The following is a 27,717-nucleotide window of genomic DNA, read 5'->3' on the forward strand; positions in this document are numbered from 1 at the left end:
AAAAGGAGGACCTGTTCTCTGAAATCCAAACTTATGATAACTGCCAACTTCAAAAAAGCAAACAAACTAAAAAGGCTTTAAAAGGAAAAAAAAAAAAAAAAAAAAAAAAAAAAGCAAAACAGAAAACAAAATCTTATTAGATGAATGTATTAAAAATAGTAGATTAATTGCTTCAGTTTCTTCAGTTTTCATATTTCTTCAGTGTGAATCACCCCATTATTTAAAAGTACACTGCCATAATCAGGCATGAAGATGTGTTGTTGGAATGTTTCTATAATACACCATAATTGCTGTAACTTGAAGATATTGGTAGAAATTGGTTACTGGAACATTGTGTCTGTATGGGTCTGTATGTATGTGTGTCTTCCAAATCATTGCTCTTTTTTAGAGCTATTAATTATTGTGATTAATTATGATAATGATTAATTAATCATTAGAAGTTATAATTATATAGTGTGGAATTGCAGACCACTGGAGATAAGGAGCAATGCATGTTGGAATATACACATAAATAGACACTAACAGACCCCAGACTGAGTAGGAAAAAATCATCAGCATTAACATCATTCTCTATCTGGCAAAGAGGAAAAAAAAAAAAAAAAAAGGACATACTTCTTGTGAACTTTAAATACTGATTACAAATCTTAAAACTGTACTCTCTTATTTTTGCAGAGCAATGGAAATGCAACATCAGAGAAAGATAGATGTTTCTGTGTATCAGTTTTATTTGCTTTACTACATAACAACCATAACAACTGGATAATTTGGATTGTATGTGCTTATACCATTGCACTTGTATTAATAATTAATCTTTGATTAAACTGCTAAGGCTTTAATTTAAATTCTGACTTCATATAGCAGGAGTGTTTCTTTAGCCCAAATAAATTGCATAGGTGTTTGGACTGACTGTTAAGTCTGGATGCACCAATGTTCACATCATCTCTGTTTATGAACAGCCCCTGTTTTCATTAGAAACATTCAGAAAGACTTGAATAACTTGTGTAATGCCTGGGGTTGTTTCATATGTTCTCAGAATTGGAAATATCAGTAATTGTATAAAACGTGAGAATAAAGAATTAGGATCCATTTCATGAAAAGGCTTCTTTATTTAACTTTCTTTTAGGAGTGGGCTGTAAGACCGCTCATTTTCTGCATGTTCAGGGTTTTCTCAAAATCTTTTTAAACCTGCCATCTAATCACTAAAAAATATTAAACCCATTGTTTCAAGACAAGTGAAAAGAAACAGTGGTGATTGATTTGCTTAAGAAAGTTCTCCGTAATCCACAAAGGACAGAGCTACCAGAGAAAAAGAGATGTCCATCTCCATGGATAAAAAGGAGGAGTATCTCTATTTATGCCTGAATATAATCTGTACCCAAGGTACCCAGAACTGCAGTGATCTGAATCAAACAAGTAGTAAGAAATAAGGATTGAAAAGCATTCCTACTTTTAGGTAAGACTTTAAGTATGGGGCAGATATAGGAACTGAAAGTTACTATTTTGCCTTTAAAAAAAAAAATGGTATTTTTGATTCAAAGCATTTCATAGACAGCTTCTTGTTGAAGCTGCAGTTGACAGCAGTAGCAGCAACAAAGGAACAAGGCTCGATGTACCAACCTGTGAGAAACACTCCGTAGCCAATAACTTAGGCTCAGGTGAGGATCTCAGTGAAGTAGTAATTTATTCGCAATTGCAATGGCGGGTGCCCCACAAGCAGGAGAGAGCACATCTACCAGTTCCAAAACACAGTTTATATACTTTTTGATGACAGGACCCTCCCCTGTTTCCTCACTGAGTGGGTAATCCAGGTTCACAATCTATTTGATGCTTCACAAACAATGCATGGCCTTCAGTAGCCGACCTGTTAAATTTCAATTGCCTTTTGCCATTTTTACTGTTTGAAGTGGTAATGTTTCTTCACTTATCTGACTTGACTTAACACCGTGATTTTCACCTAATTGTCCTAAGGACTCTGGTTGTCTTCATTTTACAAGGTCGCCTGATTAAGCTTTCTTATCACTGTAAGCAGTATCTCAGTACCACATTCCTTCCCTCTAAACAATGTAACTCTGCAAAAGCAACATTTCTATTCCCACAAACCTTTTAAGTTCACATCCCTCTAGTTAAGTTAAATAATGGGACCTCTGAACTGGACTAAGAAGCATTTTCCAAGAGATGGCACACAGGCCTGCCCATCAATATGACTCATTGGCACAGCTAGCAAAATATGGAAAGAAAAAGTGGTGTGGCAAATGAACCTGCATGCACTAACACCAGCAGACTGAGAACCTATTGATTATTCAGACTATCGATGAATTCACTGTCAGGGGAATGTTTTAATATCATTCTTAGTGATATATTTCTGAAATGTGTTAATAAGCTGACAGCTTTCCTTCTTTTCTTAATAATTATTTCTCTGCTTCTTGTGATGATTTAAAAGTTGTGATTGGACAAATAAGGTAAATGTCCAGGGTAGGTGTTCAATATTCCTGGGCAGAAGCTTAAGGACAGTTGTTTGTCAACCAGAAAGCTTGTTGTTAATAGCAAGATGCTTAAAGTCTGTGTGCTTCATCATGCTGTAAGCTAATGAAAAAAAAAAAAAAAAAAAAAAAAAAGTTTACATTTCAATTTCACAATCAGTGGGCAATAGCAGAAGATCAGAAGATTATTTAACAGTCTTATTAAAATTCTGTATTTTCACATATATATAACAAGCTGGAAAGTTCTGCATTTTGACTCAAATTTTCCACGCTGGGTTTCAGCCCAAAGGTGAATATTTTTAATTTATTTTCTTTTTGGTAAATGTGAGCAAAATCAGTTCATTTCCTTTACTTATACATGGATTTTTTTTTTTTTTTTGTTTTTTATGTTCTATATAAAGAAGGTAGATGTTTTATGTATGCAGAATGCAGCTGAACTTTAAAAGATGAAATTTACCAGGTCGATACAGAGGATTAGTCTCCCAGATAATTTGCAAAAAATAAATATTAACAAAACAAAAAGAGTAAAAATCTTCTAAAAACAATTATGCAATGTATTCCTTGATTACTTGTTGCAAAAGCTCACATTTTTTCTTTTAATTCTAACTTTGCCAGTTAGTTTACAATTATGTTGCTGTTTATCTGTATTCAGAATCAGATGCATGACACTGACCTTGCAATACTATATCTGCTTGATACCTCCTCAAGTTGAAGTCTTTTCTGGTTCATAATTACAGCAAGTACATTCCTAAGTAAACTGAATTCCAAGAGTAGTGTTAGTGTTCCTTCCTTCCTGAGAAAAGTAAATTTGAGATTTGGAAGGCTTCGCATCCATTAGAGAGCATTGGCAGCTCCTTCTGTGCAACACCATGGTCTTTCATCATAAGTAGAATTGTTAAATACCACAACATTGTGGATTCAGGAAATTGCAAGGAGACCATTTTTGGTTATTTGACAGTGCAGGTTGAACATTAGCATCTTATTCAAATGTGGAAGTAGGGAGTAAAAGAGATGATTCTCACCATCTTCCATAAGTGTAGAATTAAGATGTAGAGCAGAGCAGTGGCATCTGCAATTCTATGATTACTTTGTATCCTGTGGAGCACCGAAGTTTGACACTTAAAGTAAAAGCAGATGACTAACTGGCAGAGAGCAATATATCCAAGAACAACATATGTACTGGCTTGTCCAAAGTCACAAGGGGTGTTTGTGCCTGTATTCGGTTACCGTGGCAATGTTTTGGTAGCAAGGGGCTGCAGGGGTGGTCTCTGTGAGAAGAGTCCAGTAGCTGCCCCATGTTAGATTAAGGGCCAGCTCCAGACAACTCCAAAGGGACCTGCCACTGGCCAGAGCTCAGTGAGTGACATTGGTTGGGCTTCTGGTAGAGCAGAGTTAAGGTGGGGGAAAAAAAAAAAAACACACCGTGCAACAGCAGCTAGGAGAGAGGAACGTGAACCAGCCCTTCAGCCCCCAAGGTCAGTGCAGCAGGAGAGCAGGAGGCACAGAGAAGCAGTTCCCCTGTGGCCTGTGGAGAGGCCCCTGGTGGAGCAGGCTGTCCCCCTGCAGCCCATGGGTCCCACATGGAGCAGATCTCCATGCTGCAGCCCGTGGAGGAGCCCCCGGTGGAGCAGGTGGATGTGGCCTGGAGGAGGCTGCGGCCCATGGAGAGCCCCTGCAGGAGCAGGCCCAGTGCTGGAGCTGCAGCCCATGGAGAGGAGCCCATGCAGAAGCAGGGAAGTCTGGAGGGAGCTGCTGCCTGTAGGGGACCCGTGCTGGAGCAGTTTGCTCCTGGGGGATGGACCCCGTGGTATGGAGCCATGTGGGAGCAAATCTTGAAGAGCTGCTGCCTGTGGGTAACCCCCACAGGCTCAGTTTAGGAAGGATGGCATCCCATGGGAGCAAACTAAGATGGAGCAGGGGCAGAGAGTGAAGGAGTGAAGGAGTGGCAGACATGAAGCATCAGGGACTGACCACAGCCCCCATTCCCTGTTCCCATGTGCCGCATACATACCAAGTATGTATTTAGACAGATAAAAACAAGGAAACAAGTTTTATGCTCAGAGAAGTCCATCAGAAAACATTATGTGTTTCAGTCAACGTTGCAGAACAAGTTTTAGGTTCTACTAGAAAACGCCTCACCATTTTTTCCAAAATTGTCCTGCCTCACTATTATCTGTTAATTCATTCTTGTACGTCTTCATTTCATTTACATAACACAGGCTTTGTCACAGTGTGAAGTTACCTAAAATAGTTATTATGTCTTTGGGAAAAAAAAAAAAAAAAGTTGCAGAAAGAAAAGATTGCGAGCATTTAGATCTCCTACTGAGACAGAGATTTTATGTCTGGTTTCCTAAACATCCAAAGCGAGATGAGACTAAAGCAGCGGTGTTTTGAGACCTCCCTAATTTTGCCTGATGCCTTCCAACTTGGTTGCCGGATATCAACACTGAATGTGAACATACCCCAGTGGGTTTAATCACACTCACTGTCACCATTCTTGGCAGAAGTAGGCCAAAGCATTCATATCCTTGACTCTGTTTCTGACTTAATGATTTTTCCAACACTATGCATTATAAGCATAGTTTCAAAAGCAGATTCTAATTTTGCATACCTTAATTTCATGTTGTTCATGCAAGGATCTGCAGGCAGATGCCCCAGGCTGAGTCTGTTTACAATTGTATGTGTGTATCTAGATAGAGATAGATATAGATATAGATATAGATATAGATATAGATGATATAGACGATATGGATATAGATATAGATATAGATATAGATATAGATGATATAGATGATATAGATATAGATATAGATATAGATATAGATATAGATATAGATATAGATATAGATATAGATATAGATATAGATATAGATAGATTAGATATAGATATAGACAACCTAGGTGTATAATGCAAATAATCAAACCATAGTAACAATTCAGAAAAAGAGTATTTATTTTCCATTTCTTTTTTTCTATTTCTATTTCTTCTTGACTATTTCTAAAAGTAATTCTCTTTTCCAAGAAGTGAAGGATGTCTAACAATATTTGTCTTTCTCACAAAGTAATCATAAGACTGAATTAATTAATGTTTGTAAAGTACTTTGAGATCTCTATATTATTGTGTCCTGCAAGTCCACTTCTCCTAGTGACTCAGTACTGCTAGAAGCTGCATCTCCTGCCAATTATCAACAGGCAGAAAGCCAAAAACGCAATGGCTAGTATGGAGCCTGTACTGGGAAAGTTCAAACAAGAAAACCCATTGAAGTAAATAGTCCAAAGAGAGGAGGAGGAAAGGAGAGAAGACAAAACTGAGGACAAGGGAGGAGCTAAGTCCATCCTCTACCATCTTTCACTCTACAGTTGGACTACCACCTTTCTCCTCTTGTTTGCCCTTTCTCTCTGAGATTTACTAGGGCATTTAAATCACTTTCCTCAGAAAAATTTCAAGAGACTGGGGAGATGGGTAGAAGGCTATTAGTTAGAATCACCTTGTTAAAAAAGTATTTAAACTTTTACAATTTAAAACCTGGCTTTGCCACTTGCTCGCTGGAGGGCCTCGTTCTCTTTCCTAGTCTGTATTCACCTAAGCCAAACCTAAAGTTCACTGATATCAATGACAGTCTATCCCTTGATTATTGAGGATTAGAACTTATGTGCACTCTGTGGTATTGCTAAAACTAATTCACCGGTGTCTGTAGAACCCTCTGGAAAATAAAAATAAAAATTTCTATATAAAGAGAATATGGCATTACTGTTTCCTGGAGAACTGATTGAAGATTTGTTATTTGTTTTTTGTTGTTTTGTTTTGTTCGTTTGTTTGTTTTTGTCAACAAAGTGGCATGCAACTTAAATACCAGTGCAGGGCACTGTGCCAGTCCCAAGGCAGCAGAGGAAGAGTCATGATCTCATTTCAGTTAACAGAGTTTAGAATTTGTTTCATCAACAGTACCTTGACAAATGCAGTATTGTTTATGGACCACTGATTACATGTCCAACAATAGACAAGACAGGTAGTAAGACAGGGCTTATCCTTCAGCACATACTAATGAGGCTATTTTGCATGTAGCTCCCTGTGGCCAGCTGCTCTACTCAGATGGAGTCCCACAGGGACTCTTTGTGGGTACAGCCACAAACAGTGAGTTGCAAAATCACAGTTTAACTATCATATTTGCTGGAGAAAACCAGAAATGAGTACCAAAGTTAAAGGATATACTGCACTGCCAGTGAGGAAGGACTCTACTTCCCCCTCTAATCTATAAATACAACAGGCTAACACTATGCTAGCTTTTGCCTAAAACCTAAGCATTCAACACTTTCGGTTAAAGGTATATGGTAGGGTGCATACAACCACTCCCAAAAAAACAATTTCAAAAGACTATTGAGACTGAAAAAATTTAGAGACCATGTCCACCTACCTGTGTCATTAGCAGGCAGCACAGCAGGGCCACAGCTCTATCTTAGCCAACAGACTAAACTCTTAAAAAAGTAACATTATCTCTGTCTCAGAACAGACACTAGCACTGCATTTAACTGCTGCCACTGCTTGAAGCATCTCAAAGGCTGTCAAGAAGCAGACAGGGAAGGGCTGCTGCCTTCCCATTTGCCCAGGAAAGTGAGCAACATGAGTTTCCCTGCTGGTTTAGACTTGTCCAGAGCAAGGACAAGTGATCGTCACCTCCTCTAAATGCTTCAAACATTATAGCGTGGATTATTTGGCCTCAGCAGACTTCAGAAAGCCTTTGTCATCTGTCAGAAGTGGCTTCATGCTTCCCCACGTGCCAAGCAGTGCTGTTGTTTTGTAATGAACAGCTTCCATCAGAGCGCACAATTTCTCTTCCTGTCTGACTCTGCTGATCATTCTTGTAATTAAGTCTCTTTTGATTCTCTTTGGCAGTGCACCATCTGCACAAGAAGGCACACCTGGAAAGTGGTGTTCCTCTGGATTTGCTATCCTTGATTAAACCCTGTTTTAAAGCAGAGAACCTTAATCAAAAGAATTGCCTGACTGGAGATAGCTGTGCCTGTCTCACTTTTGTCACAGATTCCCTCTGAAGGCTGCAGGATTTGGATTTGCATAACAATTTCCCAAAAAGGGCCCGCTCTGGAGGGGCAATATATTCTGAAGATTTCACCCTTAGGAAAAAAATCCAATGGAATGAAATAAAGAGTGAAATAATAGGGTACCATAGAAATTACATAGATATCAATAGTAATTACTATAAAATCCTACAGAACTTATTAGAAAAATGCTTTGCTTTAGTAGTATCATTTTATAACTCACAGAAATCTCATTCCTGAATGAGTTTAAGAAAATGTAAAAGAAAATATTCACCTTTTAATGAAGGGCATTTTTAAAGTGATGCTAACCCCATTCATGTAGGAACTGGAGGTCAGTATGTTACCTTTCTCATACAAAACCAAGCAGCATGAGGAAGAAAAAAAAAAAAAAAAAAAAAAAAAAAAAAGAGAGGGATCATCCTTTATACTCAGCAGTCTTTGAGGCAGGGGGACTGATCAACAAACCTTTTATGGTGTTTATTCTTTGTTGAATCACACTCCAGAAGGAAGATCCATGTGGGGTCAGGTATATATATGAAAACACCCATGCACATATTCCAAACAGGTTCCAGTGCCTTGTTTCCAGTCCATTCCTGAACAAAAAACACACCTTATTGCCAGCGTAACACTAGCCCCATGCTGGTGCTCCTAGCTTATTACAAGTCTCTGATAGCTTCTGGTAGAGTGTAACAAAGCTCTGAGTCCCTGTACCTGTTAACAAAATGACAAGCTGCTTCCTGCCTCTGATCTCCCATCATGACCTCTGCACCACGTAGAAAAGACAAGAAACTTTATCTTTATAATATGAAAACTTTTTCCCTGGCCTTTTACAGTACCAAAAGCAACTAGATGGATAGGTTGAGACAGGAGACAACAGGTATAAAAATAAATACTGAAAAAAAAAAAAAAAAGAAAACTGAGATACAGTTTCTGAAGTGATCAAATTACAGAGGAAGGTGTTTTTCTTAGTATGCAAATAGTTGGTGCTAACCAGTTTTAGCTTCTTAACGGCAGTGATACAGCTTTAAAAAGCAACAATAAAAAATACTTAGTTTACTAAATAACACACTTTTTTATCCTTGATGAAAGGCTTATCACACAGATATCAAAGCAAGCCACCTAATGGTACTAATTTCAAACCCTGCTGCTGTAATTTTTAGTACGTGTGAGACAAATTGCACTGGATTCCAAACAGTTAGTGGTACATTTAAAAGAGGAATAATACTGAAATGCCAATTTATTAGCTTCTGAAATATGTGTGAGAATTTTCATAAAATATCTAAGAACTGTAACACAGATAGCTTGGGCTGGGCAAGGCTTAGAAATAAAGGTAAGTACCTGAAAGACCTGTGACATTCTCAGTGGGAGTTATGCTATTTACATGGTTTGTAGTTCACTTTATAGCAGTGTGGGCTGCTCTTTATTTTTCCCACTTTGCATCCTTTCTCTGAAGTTACCTGTTCACTCAGCAAACAAGCTTCCACTGAAGCTTCCTTGACCTGATTTATATCTTAGAAAATGTACCTGTAACAAGCACAATTGAATTTTCAGCTCCCACTTTTACCTTTGACACTATTTCTTTTCTTCACCCTTTCCTGGCCTCAGCACATTCTTTCCCTTTCTAAGCTCACATAAGCAGAATGACATGCTCACTAACAAATGGCTTTTTCTAGTATCTTGCTTTTTTAGGAGAAAAGAAAGTAACTACAGATCAGTATGATCTGCTTATTAATACATGGCTGTTTCAAATATCTTCTTTCCATAGACAATAATACAGGCAAATACAGATCTCATGTTTTCACAGTACTGATTCACAGTTACTCTTTTTGTTCAGACCTGCATGAACTGGACTTATTTTTGAAATTTTTCACTGTTTCTCTCCCATCAAAACAATTTCTCTGGAAATAAGGAATTTCCTGGATCAAAGCAGTGGCATTGCTAGCACCACACTTTATAAACCTGCTGTGAAGTCACGTAGTAGTGAAATGACCAATTCCTTCTCCATGGTATCACAACTGTGCAAATAACTGCAGCAGTGTCAGGACAACGTGCGGTGGGCACAATTATTAGCCACAGTTACCAGAAAATGTTTTGTGTGCCTATGGGTGTTGCAAAACTTTTATGCAAAATTATTTAAAAATTTGAAGAAAGAACTTCACACCATTTGGTTTACTTACAATAACAGTAATGCTTATAAATAGCTATCTGGAGCTTTTTGTTTGACTGGATACATTGCTAACTAGCAACCGTGAAAATAATCTTGTATTCATCAGTCTGTATACACAGGTATATTATTGAAACATAAATAATACAGCTACCACACACATGATGGCATTATGAAGGCCTTGCACACACACAAAGCTACTAATAAGGCCCTTTACTGTGAGTTATTCTGAGATGCCTTCTTCATTCTCCCTAGCAGAGTGCTTCAGCCAGCAATAGGCACTGTTAATGCCGGGCTTTGTGGTAAAAGGATACCTTCTTTACCCATTTAACAGCTAATGAAGTGTAATGATGCTGACCAGGAGACCTCAGGGAGCTAGTGATCCACATACCAGCTGATGTGAGCAGGCACAGGCCTCCTGCATGGCCTGCAGCTGTGCAGCACTGCACCAAGGCCTTGGCCTCAGGATCACCTCAGCAAGCACATGGTGACAAGCAGCAGCTCCCACATAAAAGTATGTTTTTACCCATGAGCTGGTAGTCTTAACTTCGTATACTTAACTTTAATAACTGATGGAACCGATCTAGAAAATACATTCACCAAATTATGGGTAATAACTCTGTTCACCTTAATGGAGTCAGCAAGGTCTCAATTCAGTTGCCAAGTGCACAGTGCCATCTGACATGTTCTGACAGAAGGTACCAGAGACATCCAAGTGAGGATAGCAGAAATAAGAAGATAGAATGTTTGTCACGGATTGGAAGCTATCTGGAGATCAGAGTATGTTGAGCCACTCCATACATTGCTCTTGTTATACAATTAGTTTGTGGAATAGATGCAAAGAACAAGAGGTATACAAGCACTAAAACAGTGTTCACCTGCACAGTTACGCGTTTGAAACAAACAGAAGTATTATTTTGGATCCTTTCAAAACAAGCACAAGTTTAAGAGGAAGTAGTTCAACATCATAGTTTTCCCTGTAAATTCGTTGGACATCATTTTCCTCTATTTCACTTCTCTTTTCCTAGCATGTTAATTCTCAACTTGACAATTGCTGCATGAACACTTGATTCAGAGTTAAGAAAACAGCTTAACATGGAGAAGAGATATGCAAAATTAAAGGTTATTTGTATCATCACTAGCAAAGTCACTTAGATGCTTAAAACATTGTTGAAATTGATCTGAATCTCAAAACTTTTTAATGTACATTCTAAATGTGTCCAGAACGTTGTAAGATTAAAGAAGCATTACTAACTTTGTTATTATAGGATATGGGGAAAAAAAAAAAAAAAAAGTGAATAAAGGTACTGTTGATAGAAGGAAGAAGGAAGGGCAGGAAGTAGTTAATTATTTGTTAATTATTTCCTTTAATTATTTCCTTCAACAGCATCACTTTCAAACTGAAGGGAGCTGAGCATTTGGGGCTGATGAAGATACAAGGAAGAATCGGTGGAACTAAAGCTACTGACACTGAAACAATGTGATTATGATCTGGACAGATAAAATTAAATGCCTTGAGAAATAAAGCTGATTTTCTTCTTTATCCTCTGGGGTAAAAAACAACAAAAAACAAACAAACAAACAAAAAAACCAACTGTATAGATTTGTGAGGTTTTTGATGAAAACATTAAAGGAAGTGCTGAGGATGGAGAAGAGATCATTTGAGTTTCACCACCCAAAAGAGCATAAAATAGAAGGAGGTTTTAGTTTTGAAAGCCAATCTGACAAGTGGTCTACAAAAACTGTATTTTTGTAAAATAAATAAATAAATAAATAGCTTTTTTCCCCCCAGGGAAGTCATTATTCAAAAAATGTTTCATGTTCAACACCATCTAATTAAACAAAGACTTAAGTCTCTGCTCATATATTGAGGTAGAATAGGTTTTCAATTTAAGTTTGAGCCTTTCTAACTTCAGTGGGCGAATATCCAGTCATATCCCATTCCCAGCTTCAGGGTGTCCCCTGCTTATCTTGTCACAGTTCTAAGTGCAGTTCATATTAAAATTCAGTCTGGTCTCCTGAAGAGAGTATATCAATGGAGTCTCTCATTGCATGTGAGATAACACTACCTAAGTGCATGCCAGGTTATTCAGCTGTCACTCCCTAATACTTTCTGAACTGTTGATCATAGAAATTCAATGGAAAAGTTGCAAAATGGAAGTTGTAGTGATCAATTTTGTATAAAACTGGTAGTCAGATAGACATGAAACGATATTCATTAAGTCCCGGTAAGAAAAGAGGCTTCAGTGAAGAGCTACATATTATCAAGCATCAGAGGCTACATCTTTCATGGGAGGTAGCACTGCTCAATAGAAGCAGAGAACTGGAGCTAGGCACCATCCACACTATGCATGCAGTGTATAGGGATGTGGCAGGGCTTTCATTTGTAAACTGAATGCCTATTAGAACTTGAAGCATATTAGCTGTAGTCCTGGAGCATGTTTTGGTTTTGTTTCATCCAGAAGGAATAGACTTCTGAGACCCTACAGGGCATACATATATACACCCAGGGACCTCAATCACAGAAACAAACCTTACGGAAGTGCTACTAGTTCCACTGTTTGCTGTAGTGCAGTATTCAATGGTATGGGGAAACACCAGACTCTAAGTGATTCTCTCCTAGCATTTCTCATAAGGATGAACAGAAATTCATTGACTGTGAAAGCAGTAAGGTCCCAGTGGGAAGTCACCAGAGAGGTAACTGGTTCCTTCTGCATACAATTCAATTATCAGCTAAGGATAATAAGAATGAAACAAGATAGTGCAAGGCACCACCTGGAGATAGAAACACTACCCTAAGCCATGCTTTTTCCTCCAGATGAAGTGGCACATGACAAGAGCAGAAAATGAAAATGAACATATTATTCCCAAAACAGGACTATTGGGAAGATGAATTAATAAAGAAAGGGACTAGATATTCAGATACATACTTAAAATTGTAGAAAATTATTCCAAAGCTCCAAATATTTAGAAGATTGATGTCAATATAAAGCATCACCAGATTTTTCAGAAGAAGAATATGACAGTTAATGAACTGTACTGGTGACAGTAAAATTAGGAGCTTTCTTAAATTTATCTTATTCATTTGACATAAAGGAATGACTGACCCACAAGCTGATGTCCTTCAAAACAGGCTTTAGCCTCACTCTTACACAGAGACAAAAAAAAAAAAAAAAAAAAAAAAAAAAAAAAAAAAAAAAAGTGATTCACTTGCACTTTTCTAGCCCTGAGGTACTGATTTAGTACCAAATATGTTCTAAGACATAATGTGCACACTTTTAGAAAGGTTAATGTTAATGGTAGTAGCCACTTAATTGTCCTAGCTTCCCTGCTGTGTCCACCGTCTCTCCAACAGAAGACATGAGAAGTAACTATGCCCTGCAGTCAAATGGTCAGGCGAGATATAAAACAATTTCCAGCAAATAGCCACTTATACTGAGGAGAAAATGAGAGAAAAGCTAGGGAGACAGACTGACAGCTCAAAGGCTCATCAGAGAATGAACTTTAGCATATGGCAAGAAGGAAGCCGTGAGGTAAAACAGTAAGGATTGCTATCAGTTCTGGGGCTGCTTTAACACATTTTGTTTTTGTTACTTCCTACAGTAAACAGAAGCTGGTGTTTTTTCTTGGCAGATTTCTCCTTCATTGGTAATTCAATGTAAGTGACATTATAAAGCCATAATAATGAAACAAAGCCAATGTGCATTAACGGTTTAAACTTCAAAAAGATTATTAATAAGTTAAGTAATCCTTGAATTAATGAACTAGAGTCTGCATACACTTTTTGTTATTGCTTGTCCTGTTCCTTAATGCTGAATTGTTAGACTAGAAAGATTTGTTTTCCAAGTGCAAACCACACTGAATGAATTTATCATCCTCCATCCTTCCCAGTGCAGTTGAATTTAATGGCCACTTCCATATTCTGCTTAAGATTTGATAGTAAAAAGATACACAAAAGCTGAAAATACCATATAAGTATATACTTCATAATAAAAATGCATTAATTATAATACAGTTGTAATTAGAATTGAGTAAGATTAAAGAAAGGAAGACCAGAAATATTATTAAATGACTGGTAATAGGTTTTTCAGTGTGACAGAGAACAATTCAAGCCAAATTTCAGAAAATATATAGTTTATGTAACAAGGGTCTTAAAAATATGCCATGACAAGACAGTGGGGTAGTTGTAATACTTCATCCATTACCTTAAAGTTATGTCAGATAGTGGTCATTAAAGATAAAAAAAAAAAAAAAAAAAAAAAAAAAAAAAAAAAAAGTAGTTATATTCTAGTTACAGAGGAATTACACTGCAGGTAGCATATGCTTATTAAAACATTATATTGCAAAACGTCAGGAACACTAACACCCACTATTTGGTTTGCAGGTCTGACTTTTGCTATTTATCTTCCAGATATAATACATATTTTCCAATTTGCTGTGCAATATAAAAGAAGGAAGGGTCATCTTTTTTACTTGTATCTAAAGAGAGAGAAACAGTAGTAATGCAAAGGCATATCAAAACATTATTTTCATGTTGTTGACCTGATGACAGTGAACGTTTTCTCCCTAGACTTCACAGAGATTCAGAGGGAAGTATTCACTGCAACTGCTCAGGAAGTTAAAGCCCTTACTGCAGCAGCTGCCACCTTTTCAGCCTAGCAATGAAACCAGCACTGAAGCTGCAGGTTTGATACTTTCAGGCTACTGAACGGACAGAGTAAATTGACTCGATATGGCTTATTAGCAGCAGTGAAGCAGCACAGTAAGCAGTCATTCTATTCAACACAATAATAAGTCTTTTTACATTTATTTGGTGGAGATATTATTTAAATCTCTTACAGTGGCTTTTCCACAGTGACTACAAAATGCTTTTGTGGGAAATTCTGACTGCTTGAACAAGGATAAAATAGTGGCAGAGTATACAAAGAATATAAGCATCAGGTCATAAAGATTGTAATAGTTATTCATTTGGGGTTCAGACAGGGGCAAGTAATCTGACATGCTACAATTTTTACTGTGGCTTTTCTTCTGTGTCACAAGCAGTATGCAGAAAAATAAGCAGGATATTGGCAATATATCAGTATTCAGTAGAATAGCTCGTTCCTTCCGTTTCCATTAAAATTTGACTTTGGTGAGGTTACATTGATTTATGCTACCTGACAATAAAGTCCTTTAGATTTTAACAATCATTATAGATGTAAATCTGAAAGCCAGATATTGTCAGCACTGGTTGACTGGACTTGGATTGCTGGCCTGAATTTCTTAACACATAATCGATTTTTGGTGAATTCTTTTTGTATGTATTTATTAAATTTAGGTAGACTCAGATGTTTTTCTTAGGGCTTGTTTAATGCTGCTGCACTAACTGCACCTCAGTAAACTAACATGGAAAAAAGACAAAGTAAGCACTGGCTGCATTGTATCACTGCATGATGGAAGCATTCTTTGTCTGTCCCTCTACGGACTGGAGATGTTTAGGAAACTGCTGTTTCATGCTTTCATATACCTTACTGTGGTCCATGCATAATAAGATAAATTATTTAGGGTTTCTTAAAAGTTTTAGGCTTTCTTATATTTCCAATAGGAAATGTGACATTCCCCAAATGAATTATTTTCTGTTTTCAGAATATTAAATCCCTAAACCTCCTCACCTGAAAAATTCTACAGAAATAGATTTCTTTCTTCTCCATTTGAACTAGGATATAAAGCCACTTTTTAATATATGTGTGAGTGTAGTAGGTATCTGTGTGCATGTATATATATATTTATTCAAACAGAAAACATCTGACTACAGCTAATACAAAAATTATGATAAATAAGATATCAAAACAGTGGTAAGTAAACAGAAAGAAAATTCATGATGCATTACAAACCTAGATCCTTATGCATAAATTCACAAAACCCCATAGAGTCATATAACAACTTTAGTTGGAAGGGACCCATCATAAGGTCATCTGGTCCTGCTCTTCCACCCAGAGCTTGGAAGTTAGACAGAATGCCAAAGATAGATAGATTGCTCCAAGTCACACCCTCATAACAACATGTGTTGAAATTATAAAATTAATAAAGTGAACCAAAAAAATCGCTTACTCCATCCCCTTATGCTGAGGCAGCATTAAATCTACCTAACCACTTCTCATGCATGCTTCTTTAACTTGCTTTTAGAGAATGCCCATATAAAGATTTCTACCACTTGTTCAGCTCACAACACTTCACTTTCTATACAATTACAGTGGGAAAAAAATCTGTTCCTCAAAATTAACATTTTAGAGATTCATTAGTGTCTTCTTGTCCATCTCCCATAGCACTCAAAGAATGAATTCAAACATAAGAAAATTGTGCTGTCATTTTTAAATAGATCTTAAGAGTCATACCATTTTCAGTAAGAATCCAAAACCTATCTCCTTCAAGCAATTTACAACTGAAGCCAAATACATTTAAACGATGCTAACTGGAAAATCCAGTTTCAGAAACACCAGATAAAATGCTATTTTGTGAAAGCAGGAATTGATTTTGCAGACTTCTGCGTAAGTCATCCACATTTTCTTTACAACCTGGAATACTCAACAGAGCTGACAGCTGCAAACAAGAATTGCAAACAGAACAGTCAAAAGACTAACAGAAGGGTTAAAAATGACATGTTCTCCTGTGATTCTTCTTTAATTTTTATAATAATTCATAAAACACTGAGATTACTTGAAAGAATATTCAGCTTGCTTTTTAAAGCATGAAAAGAAAAGGGTGGAAGTGAAGTCTAGCAAATGTTTTCCAGACCCAAAACTAATGTTTTAGATTCTAAACCAGCATAGGGGAGCCATTAAAAAACAGGCTGTAAATTATTCAAAAATAAATTCAAATTTATTTTAAAATAAGACTTGAAAAAAGTCTTAAAATCTACAAGAAAAAACAATATATGAAAATAGGAAACAAAAAAGTAGCAATAGCAAAGTGATTTTATTGTCTAACATTATGTTTAGCACCCTAAAGAAAAAATTTGTGTGACTGATTATTCAAACTGTAAGTAGAAACGCAAATGCATCTGATACAACAGGTTTATCCTTAGTTGCCTGCAAACACTTGGTTTGTGTATGCAGAAAACAAGTGTTCACAGCCTTCTAAGTTTGCTGAATCATAAGTTATATGAATCATAGAATATGGATTTTTCTGTTCTATTAAAAAATGTTATCCCGGTTTAGCATAAAAAGTTATCTCTGAAAAAGTGAAATTTATTTCTCCTTTCACCTACCCAGAGTAGTATTTGCAACCAGACCATTTTTTAATATATCAACAAAATCTAACTTTTAAATAAATAAATAAACAAACAAACAAACAAACATCATTCATCTAGAATATATTCTTGGTTGTTATACAAAGTGCTTCAAAACCTGTTTTAGAACTTTGCCAAAGTATATTCTTGTTGATACCTAAAACTTACCTTAATATTTCAACAAACCTTTCCTTTGTTATTTACAACTAGAATCTACAGGCCCTGGTCACATCTCTGCAATTTTGTCTCCACAAAAAACAGCCCCTATGTGCTACAATTCTCAAACTTCTTCACAGTCATAAGGCTGGGAAGAAGACCACTAAGAAGCTTTCTACCTCCGTGGGATATGAAATAGGAGTAGAGTCATTCTTCTCCATCTTTGGCATCCTCTTCCCTGCCACAATCATAAAATCCAGCTGCATAGAATACTTTTCCCATCTCAGGACAGTGACAACATACTTCACATTAAGAAAATATTCAGTATAAGGCTGAGCTAGCTAGCCCCCAAACTATGTGATATTCCCCAGCTTTTATAGAGTATGAACACTCACACTTCCCGCAATTTTTCATTTGAAGTGAACTAGGTGTGACATGCTAAGATATAAGGTTACTCATTTCGTTAACAAATTACAAGTAAAGTAACAAATTACAAGTAAAGATGCTATGTGTCCCTCACTGCCGTGATCTAATGTGAGCTAGCAGAAAAGTGCATTTGCTTCTTCCCACTACCTTCAACCCCTGAAGAGGACCTATGACTTTTATTTCCTTGGCTTTCAAAGCCAAGAATATTTCAAAGCCTAGAATATTAATAAACTGGAGTTTGTAGCATACCATCTCCCAAACCATACGATCATACACAGTTTACAGATCCTCAAGTCAGCCTTACATTACTGATTAATCATGCTTTCATTTTTTAATCTCTGTAACTTCTCAGTGTTTCCAAGCTCTTTGGTTTGATTTTTAAAGGCTGTATTCCTTCCAGAGTTTTTTCAATGTTTTCAACTCTGTTGCTTGCTCACTGAAGCTTTGTGCTGTGCTGTTACTCCCTCACCTGCTCCTTCAGTTCATTGCAGGTTGCTCATTTTTTGCCATCCCCTCACTTAACTGGGGTCTACCAGTTAGAAAGTCTAATGCATTCCCGTTGTTGTGACCATAAACTACAATCCAAACTGCTTCCAAATCACATTGAGACACTGGGGCGGGGGGGTGGGAGGGTGTGGGGGGGTGTTTATAGGGAGATACAAGTTATTAATGAAGCCTTCAGAACAATCAGAAGCAGGTTGAGCAGATGCCTGCTCCTTATGTAAAGATTTACTTGTAAAGCTGCTTGAAAATGCTTTGCTTTGCTTCTTTAGGTAGCTTTTAAAAAACTTCATAAAGTATTTTTAAATGTTGCCAGATCTTTAAGCAAAATTGAAACATCAATAGATATATTTTTAAAAATAAAAAGCCTAAAAAATAGCAAAGAACATTTCAAAGACTTTTTTCACCAGTTTTTGTCTACAAATTTCATGGAAGTTAAAATCCTTTCCAAAAAGGTCTACTCATAAGAAACCAGGTGCTTACATCTTTATATATATATATATTTGTAATTATCATTATGTATTACCATATTACATTTATTCATAAAATCACTGCATAATCTGGGGAATGAAAGCTGCTTAGCCCTTTGAAGAATTTCAAGTAATAATATATTTAATGAAAAAGCAAAGTATCAGCAGTCTGACTTTCAGTGCAAGCACATACCAGACATATGCACTCCTCCAAGGCAGATTTGGGGTAGAATATTACAGCAGTTCTTTTCCAGTTATATTAATACATAAAAGTGAGTGAGGTAATATTTATTTTGAATATCACGCTCTAAAAACAAATGTTCTGTGGTTTTCTTTAAATGTCAATTTACCAATAGCATGGTAATACCTCACCAGTGAAAGGAGGACTTGAAGTCAGTGCAGACTGCATCTCTTTTAAAAAGCTGTACTTTTGTTCCTTAATCCTGTATCCAGGGAATACTGCAAGTTCTAGTAATCAGCCTGCTATTTCACTTAGACTTTGTTGTTATAAATGTATTAAATTTTTCATAAAGCAATCTGTATTTGCAATTAATCAAGTGAGTTGTCTTTTTGAGATAGTAGCCTAGCAACTTCCCAGAAGCCAGGGGAAGTCCCAGTTGGTGCTACAGACCGATACAATGATTATCTTAAGCCCGACCTAACTTGTGTGTTTCAAAGCATTCTTCTGATTAAAAGTGAGAAGAGAAAAAGTTTCGTGGAAGCTGGAAAAATTCCTACATCTTGGTGAGTATTCTTCATGTCCATGTGAGCTAAAGATTTTTTTCATGGGGAAATTAGTGGTTTCATTTGTCTATAAATTAATACAGATTTGCTTCTCGTTCACAAACAGGCCCAAACATGAAAAAGCAGCAGTTGATTTTCTTCTCATTTTGCTTCAACTCCAAACTAACCACTCATTCAAGTGGAGCTAGTAGGCTGGAAATATGAAAATGTATTTTCTAAGTAAGCCAAAGTGAGTGTGAACCCACCAAAGTGGATTATATTTAATTAATCTCAAGGTTTCCAGATTCCCAACTCCTTGCAAGAGTAAAAACTTGATAATTTAGGATCTGACTAAGTCTTTCACAGCTTCATGCCAGGGGCTCTGAAAATGCCAGAGTTTCCAGGGCTCCAAGATGCATCAACCAGAGCTGCAGGCTTTATAAGTCTTGGCTGAAAACTGCCCTGGGAGCATCTTTGTATCAAAACATGTAGGTTTTCACTGAACTTCCCTGTTTCTTGGTCAGAAAACAGACATTTTCAGGCAACATTTTGTTCTCAGTGAATCCACTTCACCAGCGCTCCTAAAACCACAGCATTTCTCAAGCCAGTGACTGAAAGACAGATATGAAGTTGTTCAGGGAAGCAGTTTCTGAAGGGACTTCTATCCAAATTCACTAGCAGTAGGCTAGAAGAGCAGCTGTCCCCCAGAAGTAAAAACCCTGTTGTGGAAGTGCAATCCTGACTGTCACCAGCAGGCCACAACAGGTCTGTAACAACCAACATTGAGGGGAGGCCAATTAAATCATTAAACGGGACCAAATGAAAACCCAGGGAGGAACAGAGCTATATCAAGGTCTCAATTTTGCATGCATATTGCACACAGATACATTAAATTCTTCATTAAAGGTAATCTTTTCAGTATGCTTTTCCTGAGCATTTGACAATGGTCAAAATTCTCAAGCTATGAAGGCCTAATTTTAAACTTGCTATTTAGCTTCAGTGTAAAGGGACTAACCTGAAGACGAGTTTGTCTCTTGTGTAAAGTCATTTTTGTTGCTTCCCTGAATATTCAGCCAAGCAGCAGCTGAAACTCCTTTTCTGAAATCTCCTTGTATTCATTACCAGAGAAGCAGAACAATTCTGATTCAAATTGCTGAAAGGATTTCATTTAAATTAATATACATTGCTTCAGGGCTTTCTGTTTGGGATCATGGACAAAGATTGTTGTAAGCGATAGGAACTCTAACAGAGACAGAGCTACTGAATGTTGAGAGGCCTAGACAACTGGTTCATATAATCACCATAATTTACATGGTTTATTTGAAGCTGAAGATGTTTTTCTTCTTTCAGTACAACTTGACTTGAAGTGTTCTCCTTCTACACATTCCTTTAAACTTACTCTGTTAAGGAGTTTATAATCAGTGACCAAGCGCCTTCATTATTCTTTGAAGTGATGAAGTTAAAATTATTCCCCCAAAAAATCTTTTTTTTTTTTTTTTTTTTTTTTTTTTTTTTTAATATTTTCAAAAGACTGGCTAAAAAAGTCAAATTCTATAAATTCTTGTTTGACCATCTGTGAATTAATATTGTTACTTCAACTTGCTACTTAACTTGCTTTCTCCATCTTCCAGATCTCTTTCCAAGCTGTTATGCTGCTAAAGACTTTTGGACTGTTCATTGACTTAAAACAAAGATTTTTATGTCATTTTTAAACCATTTCTTCAAAAAAGCTATATAAGGCTTAATGTTCTCTGCACAGTAATCAAAGACAGTTTTCTCAAACTGCAAGTAGTCAATGAATGATTCCGATCCAAAAGCATGAGAATTTTTAAGGGCTAGAAATCAATATGATGCAGTTGAAAGAGGTAGGAGGAAAAAGAACTGAGTTAAATGAAAGAGAGAGAGGGTTGACAGAGGATGTTTGCCTACCTGCTGTCTTCACCTTTGCAATTCCTGACTCTGACCTAAAGAGTTATGCATTTAGAAGGCTTCCAGTCTTGTACTCATATATATGGGAAGTGAGCAGATACCTGAACAAAGATGAGCCAACATGACAGAAGAATCAGGCTAGACATGACATATTCGGCCTTTTATAAGGAATAAGGTATTTATTCTACAGAATTAAACTATTCTGTACATGCAAAGAATACCATGATTTCCTGATTATATTGTCCGAAAGTATGAGTATTGGGGGGTTGTATAAAGTTATAATACTTCCTAAAAATCACCACAGTGTGTCACTCCTAATCATACCTAATAGTATCTTAGTATGTTAGTAGCTTAAATTAAATATCCTTCATGGGGGTGAGCAGAGAAGTATTTTGTTTCATCAGTTTTTAGTACCTGTCATCTAGCTGCACTATATGACCAGCTTTGTTTTACAAAGCTAAACACTAGTTTTAAGAGAACAGAGAATATCATGTTTGTGCTATGAACAGTACAGAACCCCTCACCATTGAATTATCAGGGACGTAAGACAGCTTGCAAGCTAGGAGGTATTGCAGCAACTTCTGCATGGTCACTCTGTCTAATGACAGCCTTCTTCTGGAGCTCAAGGACCTGTTTCCTAATCAAGTATCATCTGTTATAACATGTGACACAAATTTACCAGCCTTTTCAACAGAAGGCATTAAGCCATCAGTTCCCAGATGTCCAGCAGCCCAGGCTGTTTGAGTCTGGAAATCTCAAACCAGTAAATACAATGAGCCTGTTTCCAAGTACGTCCAACCAATTATATTGTGAATCTGTGCTACACAGCTGACACATCATATTTACTGAACATAAGGAGGTCAAAAGACAATATGCCTAAACCATCACTGCTCTGTATCACAAGGAGGTAACTCCCTTTATTGAAGCCTCCATAGGGATGTGATCTGAGCAATGCTTCCAAGGAAAAATGGAGTTGTTATGGGAGCCCGATCTTCAACTCCTGGACATCTAATTTCAGAGAGAACTGAATAGTAAAGTGCATTCCAGAATAGCCACAGTAATTTCAATATGTTTGACAATGATCTGTAGGTACCCACCAGTAGTTCCAGCCAAGGAACTACTAGCTTGGAAATGGAGTTACTCTTATGGTCTAAAAAGATTGCTTTTCAGATTGGGTTTAAAATGTTGATAGGTCAACATGGCATGCTTTCTTCCCATATTCTGCAGATAATTAGAAGACTTTCATCTGATTGAAGCTGACATTTCACCATTCTATAAGAACACTAAGTTCCATAGATGTACTTCTAAAAAGGAGATTTACATTATGAGGGCAATGGTAACAGCAAAACAAGTCCCCTGGGTTCTCAGGAGGGGAAAACTTCTCACCTCATGCATGGCTGGACTACCAAAGAATTCTTGAAGACTACAGAAGCTGGATCTTTTGTTTCTTTTTATATTTTTTTTTTCTTTTTCTTTCAGAGCTATACTAAATATTAATCATTATTATGTATATATATATAAAAAAAACATATACTTATGTTCTTGCAGCCATAGGCTCAAGTGATAAGGGTTATTTAACTGAGTTGGTACTTGTATTGATCGCTCATTGCTAAGAAAGGAACTTACAGGTTAATCAGATCTGCAAGTGCCTTTCTCATTATTTACACTGCTGAAGAGGATTAAATATTAGGGGGGAAAGACCATGGTTTGCTTTTCCAGATAAATAAAAATCAATTTGTTGTCGTTAGTAAATGTGTTAAATGTAGCAAGGTAACAAATCCTGCAGCCCTCTTGAGGATGATTTTTCAAGACAGAGTAGCCTCTGAACGGCAGTAAAGACATGGCTATGAACAGAGAACTATGTAGGAGGTATTGCTCACTCCCTCTTCTGGTTAATTCTTCTGTTAACCTCATTTCCAAATCTGATTTTTCATGTAATGTGTGATATTAATCTCCACAGGGGATGGACAATTACACACAGCTGTTTCTTCTTTTAATCTTGTTTCCAATTCAAAGCCTGGACATTTCTTATGCAAATTGTTTGTGTTCATGACATTCAGGTTCTTCAACAGATCTGGAGAAAGCTAATGAGACTGAATGTAAATCCTGATGAATTTCTATGATGCTAAACACCTTCATCACATATCATTTTGCAGTTTTACTAGCAAATTCTATAACCTTGTGTGTTTGCATCCCTCTGACTATTTGCAACACAGATTGTTGTATTGTTGTCAGCCAAAGTTTCTTGGCAAACTCTTTTGCCAAGTTCCAGCAGCTATGGTACCAAGTACCACGTTTGAAAGCAATATTCCCTGGCTTTGTACCAGGCTGTAAAGCACATAGATTCATGGATTAGGGAGAGTTGAAGCTGATGTGAGGCAAAGTTGCATGCAAAATGGTATTTCATGTTTCTTTTTAAATCTGTTTTCTCTAAAACTGTCTACTACCTATGCTTGAAACATTTTATTTATTTATTTGTTTGTTTGTTTGTTTTTCCCTCTGACAGTCTCTTTCTCTTCCTAGACTGACATATCATGGATATACAGGATTTCTATGAGCATAGGTTCTTCCTCCTCACATGGTGGGAGCTAGTTCTGCACTAAGGGGTACAGAACATTTCTGTGCTTGTGTAACAGCAGAACAGGTTCTTATCTCATTCCATTGCCTCACAGACAATGCAAGTCAGAGAGCACACCTTATCAGCGTTATGTTTGTTTACTTCTGTGTGTCCATATACTGTATAAATCTCTGAGTCCATTTGGCTGAGATTAGAATGGAAGAATCGACAAAGTGACACAAGTGAAATGCAGTTTGCAGTTTGATTGTGTGTGGAGTAGGTTTCATTTTTAAGTATCTGAATAAACCAGATTGCAAGGAGAAAACAAGATGCTTGTTCTGCACTTTGTGAGCTCCATTTATTTCCTGAATTGGAAGCAGGAAGAGAATTCACCTTATTTTTAATTGGTAATAATTGAGCAAAGGTTGTTGTGGGACTACAGCACTTGAGGAGGCTGGACATTTCTATGTTGTAGCGAACAGCCTCATGCCATAGTGTCAGAAGTTAAGGTATTCAGTACCTTACAGGACAAAGACCATAATCCACCTACTTCCAGAAATGCTCAGTGCAAGCATATTTATTTTTAAAATAAAAATCATACACATTAATGTATTTAAGCCTTCTCTTTCTCCTGCATTTTACATTTTAGAATTATCTAGGTCAGTACATACACCCTTCCAGTAAAAACAGTAATTTCTGTGATTTACCTGAACTCTCCTACCCTTCTTCCAGAGCTCTTCTTAACCTTCAACACAACCAATTTGTTCATATTCCAAGTTTTTTGACATAGAAATATCTTCTAAAAACTCAAGACTATGTGGATATAGATTTTCTTCTGTGGCATTAGGCCCGTGATGTCAGGATGCACTACCTGCAGCTCGTGGCTTTGCCTGCCTTTCCTGGACTGAGGCTCATGGTGGTTTCCATTCTCACATCCGCCCTGCTCACCTCACTTGTGTGCAATTAGGATTGTGCCCTTGTCAGTCAGGTCTCTTGCCTGCCTTGGTGTCAGTCTTGGATCCCAACTCCCTTGGGCAGCAGCTAGCCCTTGCTGATCCTGGATGGATACCTTTAACGACAGAAGGTCTTAAACTATCAGTTTTGAGTACCTTAAAACCAGAGGTGCTTGGATGGATGAATAGTTTGTGGTTAAGTTTGTATTAGGCATAGTCTGCACATCTACAATTTATGAATGATAAATCATTAAAAAAAATATTAGTTAGCAATCTATCAATTATACACAATATCACAGGATCACCATGCTGATGAGTCCCCAGTTTTGACAGCAAATTCTCACTAAGAGCTGCTTTTAACACATTTATTTCCTTTTTAAAATACAAGTGTTAAACAACACATCAGCTGTGGATATTTTGCTGATTTTCTGTTTTCTCTGAGAATACATTGCACCCATCCAGAAAAAAATAAAAAATAATTTAATTTTATGAATTCAATTTAAAGGTTTCACAATATGTCACTGTTTTTGCATTGTAATCTTTTTTTTTTTTTTTTTTTTTTTTTTTTTTTTAACAGGATGTTAGTACTGCAAGTACTGCAGTGTCTCCTGCACTCCTCCTTTAATGCTTTGCCTTTATTCTGTGCAAGACATCAGTACTATCTGATGTCCTCAAACAAAAGGGTTTACTACTGCCATCTTTTAATAGCTTCTCACTAAAATAGTTCCCACCACTTCCTTCTTCTTGCAAGTACTGTAGTTCTACCTGGAGCTCACACAGGTCACAGCAAGGGCAGGAGATACCATATTAGGTGCTCATGAGTACCTCTGAATAAGCTGATTTTCAAACTTCTCTTAGTTATTAAGGGTGATATCTCTGTTCCTTTTCCTGCTCCTTGGCTCTGCTTCTTTAAACCAACATGCAGTAACCATAATGCCCCACACCTGCTCCAAGCAATGGTAGAGGAGCCAGCAGTAAAGCCACCTGGTACTGAACATCCTTGCAAAGTCACCAGTGACAGTGTGCTGGTGCTACAATGAAGGCTAACTTTATATGGGGCTGCATTAATTAGTAAGAACATTATCAGCAGTTTGAAGGAAGTGATTATTGCCTTCTATTTGGCCCTCAGCAGATCATGTCTTGTATCCAGTTTGGAGTCTTGTCAGTAGCAATGCAATGTCAACAACTGAGAGAGAGTCAATGAACACTCATTAAGGTGGTGAGATGGCTGAAGCACACAGACATATAGGGCCAAAGGAGGGGGGAAGGAGGTTGTTTCACCTCATGAGAAGGCAAGGGAAAGTAAACAAATGCTACTGTGCAGAATAAGCAGCTCAGGGATACTCTCATCCTGCAGTATTCTTAGATACGGAAGAAATAATAATCATGAAGTCTCTGTGGTCATTTTAATTCATTAACGAGTGGTGGAGATTTAGCTTTGGTTTCAAGGATTGCTGCTGCAGTTTACTGTCAGGCACAAATGCATTTTCTCATGCTTTACCTGTGCTTCCAAGAAAAAGCATTAAGGAGCAAATTTCTTACTTTGAATAGTTAGTGGCAGAACCGTGTAGAAAATGCCAGCAAGTAGCTTTGAGAAAGGATGAGACTGTGCACACAGTATGTACACAGCACAGTACAATAAAGCACAGTGCAACATCCCGTTTCTGTCTCAGAAATGGGAAACACATTAGCCTAGTCAGAATAGCTAAATGACACAGCACAATCCTGAGCCTACCCAGATATACTACTACATGTCCTCAAGTTAAAATAAAAATTATTAATTCCTCTTTCTTAGGCAGTCTGTCAGTACAAGAAGATGGTAGCGTAAAGCTCTTTTTGTTTCTCAGAGAGCTTCTTCATTCCTAGATGACTCCTTTCTTGATTCAGTGAGCACATTGTTCATCATTGAATATTCTGTTAATGTGTATTTCTACAGATATATGTCCCAGAAATTTTACAACAGAAATATTCTAGGATGATGTGCACCTATGGATATTAGTAGAATATGGTATTATGAAAGGCTGAGTTCAGTACCTTATTTAAACAAATACTGTTGTTCTTTTGGATATTTTGTGTATTTTATATGCATTCATTTGTGCGTAGTTATTATTATGTTGATATAAGGCTATAGTAATTCAACTGACATTTCTATTTGTGAACTATTTGGAATTTTTCATCCTCAAAATTATGGAAAGAATTTGATTTCTTGTCTTGACTCACCTGAAGTTAATGATCTTCATAACAGCAGGTAAGGCATATTACATGCTCGTCGTGTGTTAAAGGCATTCTGTTTTTCCTAAGCATCACCACACAAGATATCTCCAGACAAAATCTGTAGGTACAGACTAAAACCTAGCAGCAAAGAAGCCGAATAGAATGCAACAGCCAAGGCTTTTCCCCATGCTTGGCAGCCTGTTGGGTTTTGTCTTAAATATTCTACATTGCAGTGACAAATTTTCTTACTCCCCAGATGTTTCATGACACCTGCTACAGTGACTCACTCAGTATTCTCCAGCAATTTTCAAAGCAGAGAAGGTTAGCAAAAGTATCCTGCCCATTTTTGTACCATAAAATTCTCTCACCTGAAAATAAACATATTTCTACTAGCCAATTGTGTAATTTCTGAAATGTTAAGAGAATATACAGATATTCTAATAATCCTACTGTTCTGTTTATCATCGGAGGGAAAAAGGAGATAAAAAACCACTTGACTTTGTAGAAATACAGCACTAAAAAGTTCTGTGAATCATATTCAGCATAAAAGGGTGGGAGCAGACCAGGTTCTGTCCTGTACATGGATCAGCCATTGTACATGGAACAACCATTAAATGGCTGTTGTAAACAACAATATTTCTTACATCTCTAAATAAATTCCACTATTTCTGGATAGTGCTTCTTTTCATTTGGTTTGTTTATTTTTAATTCACAGCACATTTCTGTTCTGCCTCTGGTTCAAGGATACGATCACTGCAGGTATGCTGTAGCACTCTAACTGTTGGTTATCCAAGCTGATTTATGGAGCAGCTTTCCTTT

Source organism: Aythya marila, assembly GCF_965140915.1.
Source record: "Aythya marila genome assembly, chromosome: 2".
Taxonomy (NCBI): domain Eukaryota; kingdom Metazoa; phylum Chordata; class Aves; order Anseriformes; family Anatidae; genus Aythya; species Aythya marila.